Source organism: Rhincodon typus, chromosome 29 (genome assembly GCF_021869965.1).
Source record: "Rhincodon typus isolate 14 chromosome 29, sRhiTyp1.1, whole genome shotgun sequence".
NCBI classification, from domain to species: domain Eukaryota; kingdom Metazoa; phylum Chordata; class Chondrichthyes; order Orectolobiformes; family Rhincodontidae; genus Rhincodon; species Rhincodon typus.
In genome coordinates, this window is record NC_063360.1 from 4,348,707 (window position 1) to 4,361,026 (window position 12,320).

General features: G+C 42.2%; 1 long non-coding RNA gene across 1 annotated transcript; it reads right to left on the minus strand.

Moving 5' to 3' along the window:
* Positions 1-1,023: 1,023 nt before the first annotated feature.
* On the minus strand, positions 1,024-9,564 carry LOC125486485. Its single transcript, XR_007265146.1, has 3 exons — positions 9,376-9,564; positions 8,555-8,900; positions 1,024-2,111 (listed from the first exon to the last, which is right to left on the minus strand). It is a non-coding gene; the product is annotated as an uncharacterized LOC125486485 (long non-coding RNA).
* Between the last annotated feature and the right edge of the window lie 2,756 nt (positions 9,565-12,320).

The window sequence follows — 12,320 nt, forward strand, 5'->3', positions numbered from 1 at the left end:
TCCTAGAAAGTGGTCCTCCTCCACCCTCTCGAAGGTGATGAGCAGTGGCAATCAAATGCTGGTCTTGTAAATGATGCCCACAACCCTTAAAAGATGACCCACCCACTACGAGATGGTCTGCAGCTTTTCCATTCATATTCTGTTTTTGTCTTTGCTAATAGCTCAGCCTCCTCCTGTACAATTGTAAACATGTAAAGGGCAGAGGGGAGGATGTGGGAGGCCACCAGAGAAATCTGGACCACCTCAATGTAGTTTAAATGCATCCTACTCCCCACACACTGTCTAAACAGCCCCAGCTAATTTAAACACCTCCCCACTGTCTTCATTTTCAAAACCAGCGGAAGGGACCAATTCATATCTGCCACCTAGTTCCCAACCAATAGAAATAATTTTCTATCAAAGTCACTTGACAACCTTCTTTTTGCAACTTACTTTGCTCAATTTGTCACGTAAGTTAATATGTAGATCAAACCTGAATCACTAATTCTTCCTCCAATTCATTTGTGAGTATAATAAAACGCTGAGGTCCTCAATACTAACACCGAGAAGTAATCACATTCAATCAATCCTGCTTCCTTCTGAACAAATCTGTTCACTTCCTAACAGCACAGCAAGTGTACCTACAACGTAAGGACTGCAGCAGTGCAAGAAGGCAGCCCTTCACACTTTTTCAAGGCAGTGAGAGATGGGTGACAAATGATGACTTATCTAGTGATGCCCAAGCTGGGAAGAAGAATTAATTTTTAAAATTTGGAACTCATACAGATTATTCCCAGAGTCTCCAGCTTCCTCTCAAATTCCTGACTATGAGTTAGAGATGGTCTCTAATATTTTTCAAACCTGTTTATTCTAATGAACGGCCTAATTCTTTTTCCAGAACTAAAGTCTCTCAGCCTTTAACACAAATGGGATTAATTTCTCCAGATGCAGTCACAGTCCACCTCCCCACCCCCATCATAACAGTGCTGATTCGACTAGGAGAAACGCCACAAAGAATTTTACCCCACTGGGAAGTAACAGAAATTGTAACAGTTACAGAAAGATCCAAAATTGAGAACTGACAAGAGAAATGGAGCATGTTTGGAAATTGTGGTCACAAGTTGTAACAAAGTAAACAAACAAATGTTAAGAATGTTGAGCAGTAACCTGAATTGTAACATTTCATTGCTCCACTTCATGCAGCAGCAGTTCTATTGCAGAATCAGAAATCCGCCAGATACTGCCGTCCTGTTGCTCAGTTTTAAGACTGGAGACAGCGAACCAGTCATTACATCTTCTTTACAATATTCACCTGGAAAAAGTGACCTGCATGTATTTTACTGTGGTGGGCTCAAAACTGACACTACAATATTCAACAAAATGTACAAATCTCATAGCAAATCATCTCCCTTTTGAACATTTCCTGTCTCACATTATTTTTCTTATTCTTGCTCGCTCTTCTTCTCTTTATACTTGTTTCTCAATGTAAGAGCCACATTAATATCTTGTCTTTCTAGTCCCTGCTGATGTAGTTTTTGGGTAAACCACCACTGTCAGCATGATTTAATGTCTGTGTTCTCCTGTATGTTAGCCCTTGTAGTGTGTACCACAAAGACTGGCCTCATGTTGCAACAGGACAATATGCACTACAGCTGAATTACCTCTGTCTCTGTTCATTATCAACCATAGGTAGACAGACATACACTCCCTTCTTACAGATCCACAATGTCTAGGAGAATCCTTGTTCAAAATATAACTCCATTCTCCAGTGAGAAAAGCATTCTGAGCCAATGCTTTCACTACTCGCATTGATTCTAGTGGAAGGAGTTTATGTGATGCAATGTGTAGAGCCTCTGTATCTGAACCCAAAGATCCACTTCTGAGTCTCGTTCCAGAACTATAGTGCTAAGGAATGCTGATGATGATGGAGCCAAACAGGAGGATTTCAATCGGATTTCCTTCCAATAGTCCAAGCAGGCAGGAAGAGTGGGAGAGACACTTGGTCAGTCATGCTTGATGCCGATTTACCATCCTCAAACTGGCAGCCTTAACGAGTGGTTGAGAGATGACTGTGGGTCAGGATGCCTGAACTGCTCTTCATCAGACCATGCCGTGGGATTTTTCTCATCCACCTGAGAGAACAGAGAGATTCAGTGAAATTCAACGATTCATTCCAAAGAACATCTCCCCGACAAAGCTGCATTTCCTCAATCCACTGAAATGTCAGCCAGCACTGTCAACTGGAAACTGTGGACTGAATCTTACATTCTTGTGGGTCAGTACAAGTTGAGTTGTGTTGGGTTTTTGGACAAGGCCAAGTGATTTCTCTTGCTGTATCTTAGTGAATGCCCCTCATTAATTACCCACCCCATTCCTAGGGCACCTCTTGTGCCCGATTTCCACCCATCATACCACACACTGTTCCCGAAATAACTCACCATTCACTGGATATCCTGAACTTCACTGGGCATAACTTGTGCCAGTTCCATTTTTAGAATCCCACTGTGAACCTGGACAACTGCTGTAGCTGCGCAGCTGCCCTGCACTGTTGGTGACATGTGTCCTCCACATGGCAGATTGGAGATAACTGGCACCCTGCTTAGTGGGCACGCTTCTAGAGTTCCTGCAGCATGCGTAGTGCTGACACAGGACTTCCATCACTCCCAAGACCCGCTGAGGAGGCCATGAGACCAGACCATCTGAGTTTGCCACCCAGGTCAGTACAGTCTCAGCCATCTGGAGGAATGCCCAGTGCTGAAGAAAGATGGTCAATGTCCTTCTGCATTCTGCTAGCGTAAGTGCCACCATCTTCACTCCAGCACCCTCACACTCACTCTTTCTGTCTCTGCCAATGCAGCCACCTCCCACCAAGGTTTGCGCTCTACCATTCTCGGTGTCGTCTGCAGTATCTTCCCTCACTGACCCTCATCCACCGTGACACCAATGACACTGCATGAGGAAAGCAATAGGGCAGAAAGAGTCAAGACTGTGTGCTGCCTCCCTTCTGAGGAGAGGACCCTGATTCTGATCTCCCTCAGAAGGGCCCTGACTTATCAGAGGCTGCCTATGGCTGACTATATTGGAAACCCCTGAATAAAGGACCTGGAAGTGCAGCCTGGTCCAGACTGCATCCCTGATCTCACAGTGCCCTTGCCACACTATTACAATGAGATTCATTGGTTCAGGCTGAGGTGTAGCACTGAAGTGCAAAAGTGCCCTGTAGGCAACTGGAAATGTGGCCTATGGGTCCTTAGATGCAGGCACGTGTTGGACGACAATGTCTGGGGAACATGAGGTGGTTGGCCAGTGCCTTAAGATATTGGTGCCCAAGATCCATCATGGAGATCATTCAGAGTAAACATTGATCTGAATCTGTCAGGTGCCCGCTCCGGTTTCTTGGTTGAGTTTTCCCAACATCATGTTTGGTGAGATAACAAAGTGTAGAGATGGATGAACACAGCAGGCCAAGCAGCATCAGAAATACCGGAAAGCTGACATTTCGGGACTAGACCCTTTCTGAAGAAGGGTCTAGGCCCGAAACATCAGCTTTCCTGCTCCTCTGATTCTGCTTGGCCTGCTGTGTTCATCCAGCTCTACACATTGTTATCGCAGATTCTCCAGCATCTGCAGTTCCTACTATCTCTGAAACAATCATGTTTGGTGAGTTTGGTAAGATGGCAGTCTGAATATTAATGAGGTGAGTTGTGGAGTTAACGAGGCATTTACCAAACAATAGTCACCATCAATTGGCAATTCATCTGCTGCCCAGTGAGAATCGCACCACATTGAAATCCAGGTAAGGCCTCACCAGATATCTCACCTGATTCTACTCAAATCTCACCACAGCCCCATATCACTCTGAGCCCTGTCAATTCTACTTTTTATTTTTGATGTTAATGGAATTAAAATTTACCCACTCACCTCTTGATAACTTCTGCCCCAGAGACTTCTAATCAGGTACCTCGTGTTAGGCTCCTATCCAGGAATTCACAAATCCAGCCATGAAGATTTTCAGAAAACCCACTCTCCCTTTTTGCAGCAGTCGGTGTACCATGTTGAGAAATTTAAATATCCAGCGGTATAGCTGCTGTGAAAGAGTAAATGTGGCAGGTTAGTGCAAGGTTAAGGAGTCAAATGGTTGAGGTGCCAGCAAGGTGTGCTTAATAGCTGGAGTAGTGTTTGAATCTGCAATTTTCTTGAAGAAATGAAAAAAAGACACTAAACCAAAGTGGTCAAATCAAATTACAGAGATTTCCATAATGAGAAATCTCTTCCTAATGTGTTGTGTGCTGTGTGTGTATGATGGCGGATTGGTTATGCAACTGGGTCGGTAAACCACAGGTTAGACTAATGATCCACAGGCATGCGTTCAAATATCACTCACACAGCTTGTGAATTTGTAATCAGCTCATGAAACAAACCTTGGATATCAATGATTTTGAAATGACAGGATTGTCATCAAAACTGAATGTTTTTTAGGGAAGGAAATCTTCTATCCTTACCTGTTGTGTAACCTGAGCCTCATGGTGATGTTGTTGGCTCTGAAATAACTAAACAAGTCTCAGTGTCAAGGAGTCTGGATTTTTTCGCTCAGGGCTTGGAAACTGTCTGTTCCAGCATGGGGTGTCTCCATTAACACAGTTACAGACCCAGTCATGATGCAGCATCTGGTGGGCAATGTCTCTGATTCTGTTGCAGTGCATGTATCTTCTACAAAACATCTGAGTCTGCAGTGGAAACTCCGACTGAAATCATGAAAGGTCAGCTTGTTTCATTAAGGCTCCAGATTGTGTTGGTGTTGAATTTGGATAGTCCCCTTGTCTAAATTGGACTCTTGGTGCTGCACTATCATCCTGGAGGTGAGCAGTGGGAATTTAGGCATTTCCTGCTTCCTGGCAAAGTCTTTCTTGTTGGGAATTCACCCCCCCACCCCACCCCCGGCAAAAAGGACAATCCCTAATTTAGAATGTAATCTAACAGGGTTTATTTGACCACAGATCTGAATGTTTAATGTTCTGGCAAGTGAGGCATGGTTATGGTGTCCAAGTGCAATGCGAGTCAGTCTGTTTGTTCCATAGATCCCGGGATAATTGGGATCTTCTTCTCTTGGATCTTGGACCCGATCACTTGACTCACAATGTACCTGAACCCGGTCTTTTAAGTGACAATGTACTTCGAGAGTTTAAGTCCATCATCCTAAGCCAATGCCTCTCTCTCTCCCTCCCCACCTTGTCCCCCTCTCCAGCTGCTGCTAAAAACAGCTTCCTGACAAGGACTTTCAATTCGCCTTCTCTGAAGGCAGTTCTCTTCAGTCCTAATAATAGATTCTAATCCAGAATCAATCCTGATACCTGTTGACGCAGTGAACTGTGAAGAAGATTATCTCACAGTACAACGAGACCTTGATCAGGTGGTCCAATGTGCCAAGGACTGGCAGATGGAGTTTAATTTAGATATATGTGAGGTGTTGCATTTTGGTAAAGCAAACCAGGCAGAACTTACACAGTTAATGGTAGAGTCCTGGGGAGTTTTGCCGAACAGACAGACCTCAGGGCACAGATGCATAATTCTTTGAAAGTGGAGTCACAGTCGAAACAACACCTTCTTCTCATTAGACTACTGAGTGGGTTTGCTCTACCACACCATTGAGTGTGGTAGGCAGACACTGTGGATTCCCTCCAGGAAAAGGGATGGTGGTAGCAAATGTACCAGATAGGTTGTACAAAATGACGAACAGTGACAAGGCTTCACCTTACAACAACCAATGTTCACTTCAAGCTCTCTCTGCTTAGATAGAGCACAATGGCCAGTGTAGTCAAACTGTCCACTCCAACAACAAGGAGGACAGCAACATTAACCTGCTGTAAGAGCCGTTCTATTCTCAAGAACAACACTGTCATGTTGTCCTTATCATATTTTTGAACCCTGTCCTTGCTGGTGGCAATCCAATACTGAGCTCGTCATGCTTCAGAAATGAGCTCCTTTTGGATTCTTCACAAAAGAGGGATGTCCAGCCATGATGTCATCCTAGTTTAAACTCATCACTTTGCATAGCTATATCTTCACTGGGCACACACGTTTTACATTCTTACTCACCTCTGATGAAATTTAACAGGGAACTTAAAAGAATAAGATTAATGGACCCTCTCTCAATCCTAAATTAAAAGCCCTCAAAACCTTCCAATCCAATATATTTTCAAGATGAGAAGAGTTGTGTATAGCTAAATGATATTATCCTACAGCAAGGTCTGATTGTTGCTAGTTATATTTATGTTGTTGCTTTTCCTATATGCAAGGGAATGACAAATCCCAATATGCTTACCTTGAGAAAGACTGTTTATTTTATCAAACTTTTATACTTTTAACTTGCTGATGGTCCACAGTCCACAGATTGTATTCAGTGCAATATCTTACTTAGGCTTGATACAAGACTCCCAAATGTCCAATCATCACAGCAAGGAGTTAGCAGGAGGGAAGCGAAAACACGGAGGACGTTTTTAAGTCCAACCTCAAAAAAATTCAATGCCCTCCCCAACTCATGAGAATCTTCTGCCCAAGACTGCCCAAACTGGAGAAGAAACATCCACAAAGGTGCCAACCATTTCAAGCATCTCTGACAGGCCCAGATGGGGATCAAGTGCAAAGAAGTGGAAAGAACATGAGAAATCCTGAACATTTGAGACACCTGCCTCTCCAAACCCCAGCTGCCTCACCTGTGTTAAGGTGTGTGGATCCAGTATTTGACTGTTTCAATAGGTCGGGAGCCATGACTCCGAATGGGAAGAAAGTCATTCTCAGACTTGAGGGGTTGCAGAAGAAGAAGGATATTCTGTCATTGCTAAACAGTGTCGGCGAGGTCCACTGTCTACAACATGCAATGCAAAAGCTCACCTTGACTTCTTGTTCGTGCCCTCACTGATTTTTAATTATTTTTATTTTATTATTTTATCAATTTTGCTTTGAGCTATGAACAGAGAACTGTGACGTAGAGGTGACTTTTGGAATCTGTGTAACAGCTTGTGTTAAAAGGAAAACAGACCAAACAAACTTTTGTTTATTCATGAGGCCAGGCCTGGAAGCTAATTACAGGTTGGTTCCTGATTAAAAGGTTCTGTAGAAGCTTCGATGATGGGGAGAGCATTGTGTTTAAACAGTTTGCCGAAATTGGCTATTAATTAGGTCAATTCCTGGGATTGGTTCAGCAAGTCTAGAAAAGTCCTTATGCTCAATCAGATGAAAGATGTTGATCGGTAACTGGGACCTTGTAGAGGAGACAGTCCATCTGTCAGGGAGTGACCAGAGTTTGATTTGGGTTTTCGACTAGCATCTGGCTGTTGATACTACAGCAATAACATTTGAAATCTGCATGCCCAAACTCCCATAAGCAGCTCTTGGTAACTCAGAGAATGGAAACTAAGTTTACAAGTAAGGCTGCCTTTATCTGAGTGAACTGTGTAGGTGACCCTGATTGACCTCTTGAGAAAATCAACCAAACTTTGGAGAGGTGTATCATGAAAAGCACTTAAGTAATCCAGGCCAATTTTGTTAATTTTCTTTTATTTATCCATTAACCGTGTTCGCTTGTCTGTCTGTCTTTTGCATGAATGAGGTTGAAATCAAAGGCTGTTGAGTTTAAAGCATGGACCAAATAGATTTTACCTACTAAAGTTATTGAATTGTTAATAAATTGCTAAGACTTTTGTCTAAGATATAAGCAAGTGTCGAAAATTGATTAATCTCAAAGTCTTGGAAGGGTCCGTTATTCAAAAAGTCAGCTTAGGAATCATTAGCGTCATTTTTTGAGGATCTTTCAAAGTTTTAATTTTACTGCATTGTAAATACAGAGGTAGTAAGACTGATTTGATTTAGCTGTCTGTCTCCATGTGAAAACAGTCTTCATCAGCACTTTCCAAACCTGCAAACCTTACCATATAGAAGAACAGAAACATAGAAACACTGAAGATAGGAGCAGGAAGAGGCCATTCCACCCTTCAAGCCTACTCTGCCCTCATGCAACTTAATAGCCTACACCTGCTTTCTCCCCATAACCTTTGATCCCATTCACCCCAAGAGCTATATCTAGTTGCCTCTTGAATACATTCAATGTTTTGGCATGAACTACTTCCTGTGGTAATGAATTCCACAGGCTCACCATTCTTTGGGTGAACAAATGTCTCCTGATAATAAAGAGGAAGGCACATGAAAGCCAACTGCAAGTTCCCCTGTAGGCCACACACCATGCTTTCTTGGAAACATAATACTGTTCCCTCTTCATTGCATGGCCAAACTGCTCCCCACCCACCACCAACTCCTCAAACAGCACCAACTCCATGCGCACTGCAGTGAATCAATAAGGTGGTTCATCATTTTTATCTCAAGTACAATTAAGAATTGGATATGAATAGCTACATTCTTTATATATAGCAACAAATAATATTTCATAGTGAAGAATGGTTTCTTTCTCATGGTGCATCAGTAAAACAGACTATGACCAGTTTTTTCAGACGTTATGGAATTCTTGGGATAAATGTATATACATTAATGTAAATGTCAGTGTATTCACTCATTGCTTTACCTTGGGTGATATACGTAATTCTCCATGGAGTTTCTCAGTCTCATCCATGTTCTGTGTGCTGGACTGTTTATGGCCAGTTTGATTTTCATTTTCCGCTTCATTGTTCTGTTTCCCAATCACCTGCTCTGAGAGTTGGTCGTGGTGTTGACCCTGCTAGTGATGTCCTCTTGGACTCTGGTATGTGGATTACAGTTCCTCTTCATTTAACAGGTGGAGGGATGGAAGCTCAACTTTTCTGAAAGGAGGCTAATGGTCTGAAATGTCATTACTCCATCTAGAATCACTGACATTGACATGTTCAAATTTGCCAACATCTTCATGGCTGGAACCCTCAACATATATCGAGCTGTGAAATAAAACAGGAACAAGGACCTTGATCTGAGTCATTTGTAATGCGTGTTTAGATAAGATTAAATCTCCGATTGGAAACTGATGAAATGAAATCATCTTAATGACTAAATTACATTGAAAATGTAGACTACTTCAGTGATTAGAAAAATGAAACTATCACAGACTGTTGTACAAAACCATTTGATTCATTAACACCCAACTGGAAAGGAGACCAGCCATCCTTACCTTAGCTGATGATGCATGTGTCTCCAGAGCAAGTAATGTGGGGGACTTTTAACTACTTTCGAAAATGGCTGAGGACACCATTCAGTGGTAGCAATTAGGGAAGGGAAATAATTGGTGGCCTTGCCAACAGTCCCCAAAATTTGGAAGATTATTTTGAAAAGTATGGGAAGTTATTTAAGGTTCACTATAAATATGGTTTAACCCAGTCTATCCCCAGAAATGCAGCAAGGAGAATCCACACTGACCCTGGTAACATCACTTTCATCCACAGCAGGCTCTCATTGGAGGGTGATGCAAGTTATAAAGGGATTTATTCCACATTTGCGTCCAACTCAATCCTGTTTGATGCTGACACTTAGGTTAAACTTAGAGAAATCCTCCCTTCACAGTCCTGACCATCCTCTCTCATCAGCGTCGACTTTATCAAAATTAAACATTTTAATAAAAAGAGGATGTATCATATGATCTCACTGGAACACAACGTTCTTTTATACTTGGAGAAAGTGGCCTCAAATTCTTAAGCAACTCTCCAAATGACGTGCACTAACTGATTTGAGCTTGTTAATAAACTAATTTGTTCTATTTGTCAATCAGTGATGCTATCACAGCATTGCAGGATGGGTTCTGGGAGGCTGTGTGTATATAAAGTACGAATACACATACACTGTGAGGAAGAGCTGCACTTAGATGAACAAGATCACTTCAAGATGAGGTTACTGATGCAAGGGATTATTTTCCTTTTGCGTTTCACTGTTCAGGTAGATTTGATTGGACCTGGATGGATATTTCATTCTGAAGGAGGTCGGGTCTCAGGGTGACTCTGCTGTGTTTAGGCACAATGACATGACATGTTCTGGGAGACTGTGGTCATTTAGTGAGGAATTACAATAGGAAGGGTTTCTGTTTAATCTCTGGGTAACCCAACATTTTCAGATACTGTGAATATCAGGTCTCAGTCCTGTTGATATTTCTTTATTACTCATTCCCATGGTTTGGCTTTTGCTAATTATGTTAACATTTATTGCCCATACCTAGTTACACTTGAGGAGGTGGTGATGAGCTTGAGTTATTGCAGTATGTATGCTGTAGGTAAACCCACAATGCTGTTAGTTAGTGCAATCGGGGTTTGGAATCAGTGACAATGAAGGAATAGTGATATACTTCCAAGTCAGAATGTTGGCTAGCTTGGAGGGGAACTTGAAGGTGGTGGTCTTCCCATCTATCTGCAGCCCTTGTCCTTCTAGATAGAAGTGGTTGTGAGTTTGGAAAGTTTTGTCTCAGGATCTTTGGCAAATTTCTGCAGTATATCTTGTAGACAGTACACACTGATGCTATTGAACATTGGTGGTGGAGGGTATGGATATTTGTGGATGCGTTGGCGATCACGTAGGCTACATTGTCCTGGATGGTATCAAATTTCTCACAAGGGTTCTGCAAAGGGGTCATCATTCCTGTGTTGATGCATGAACAAATGGAGCTACATTGTCTTGTTCTTTTGTTACACATTAGTTCATTAACTAGGAGTCAAATTGCTGATACAGAATGTAACCAACACAGTGTGAGCTCTTGTGGCACAATGGGAGCCCAGGTTCTCGTCCCAGCTGCTCCAGACCTGTGCAATTGTATTGGTGAACAGCTGACTAGCGCTGTAACATTACCACAATAACTGAACAGAACTGGAGATAATGTTATCCTCACTGTTTCTTTAATTTTACCAGAGTTACTTCTTATTAACGAGCTGGAGTTACATTTTAAACAGAGGAATTTCCGGGCAAGGAGTGGAGGGAGGAGGATCTGTCTATTTGTAATTGTTAATAAACAGAGCTATTATCAGATTAATTCAGCTCCAGTAGGACTAGAGAGTCAAAATACCAAAGCAGCCCTTGCATGTTTCATTGAGAAACATGGGCATAAAAGAGAAATTGACATCAAGCAAGCAGGAGAAAAATGTGAGAAAAATATTATACAGGAAGATGATTTGCTCTGATGCTTGTATCTTTTCTTTGAATGATGTTGTTTCAGCTTTATGCCCACCACTGTAACACAAACCCAATCACAATATAAATTTCAGAGTCTGTCCTAATTGCGTTTTTCCTGCAATCTGCTGGCAATGATTTAGCCACTCTGGGGAACCTTCCAAATTTAGAAGTGATATTACTGATTCAGTTGAAACTATTTAACAACTGTAACTGAAGGATCTGATTAAAATCCTGAAGAGATCTCACTGCACCATGCCAACCATCAAAGGGATTTTGTCACAACTTGCAAAGGGAAACATGTTCATCACTGTAGGAATCACTGGTGAATGAAGCTGCATGAAAGTAGCACTTTCTAACTACATTCTGAATGCTGTTTGGTCGAGATACCATTTGATATTTCCATTTCTCCAGTGGAATATCAGCACGGACATCATGAGTTGGTGACTTTCCTGGAGTGGAAGCGACGGTGGATTATCTGACAGGTTTTCAATGTGGAAATACAATGAAAGGAGTTTTGCTGACCACAATCGAAATCTCATACAGAGTTCACCAGGTCAACCTGAAACTGAAGAAGAATAAATTGCATTCAAAGATGCCTGAAGTCAAATACTTACACTGTACACTGACAGCAAAATATGTTTGCCTGCATCCCAAAAATTGTGAGTTATTGTAGTGAAGCAACAATCAAAAGATGTAAAAACAGTGCAAGTATTTGTTGAAATCACCAACTAAATTTCATCAGAGTGTGCAACATGATGCCAATTCACGGCCAAGGATATGCTGAGGTATTGGGACACAGAACGTGAAGCAGCACTCATTAAAATCGAGCTTCGGGAGATGCTAACATCAGTAATGAAATGCTGTGACAAATAATGAAGTTATCCTGCAGTGTAACACCAGTGAAGCAGTCAGGAATGTGATGGAATACTCCCCACTTGCCTGGATGGGTGCAGCTCCAACAACACTCAAGAAACTGATACCATCCAGGACAAAGTAGCTCGCTTGATTGGCATTACATCCACAAGCATCCATTCCCTCCACCACCAACACTCAGTGACAGCTGTGTGTACTAACTACAAGATGCATTGCAGAAATTCACCAAAGATCCTTAGACAGCACCTTCTAAACCCACGACCACTTCCATTGAGAAGGACAAGAGCAGCAGACATATGGGAACACCACCACCTCCACGTTCCCCTCCAAGTCACTCA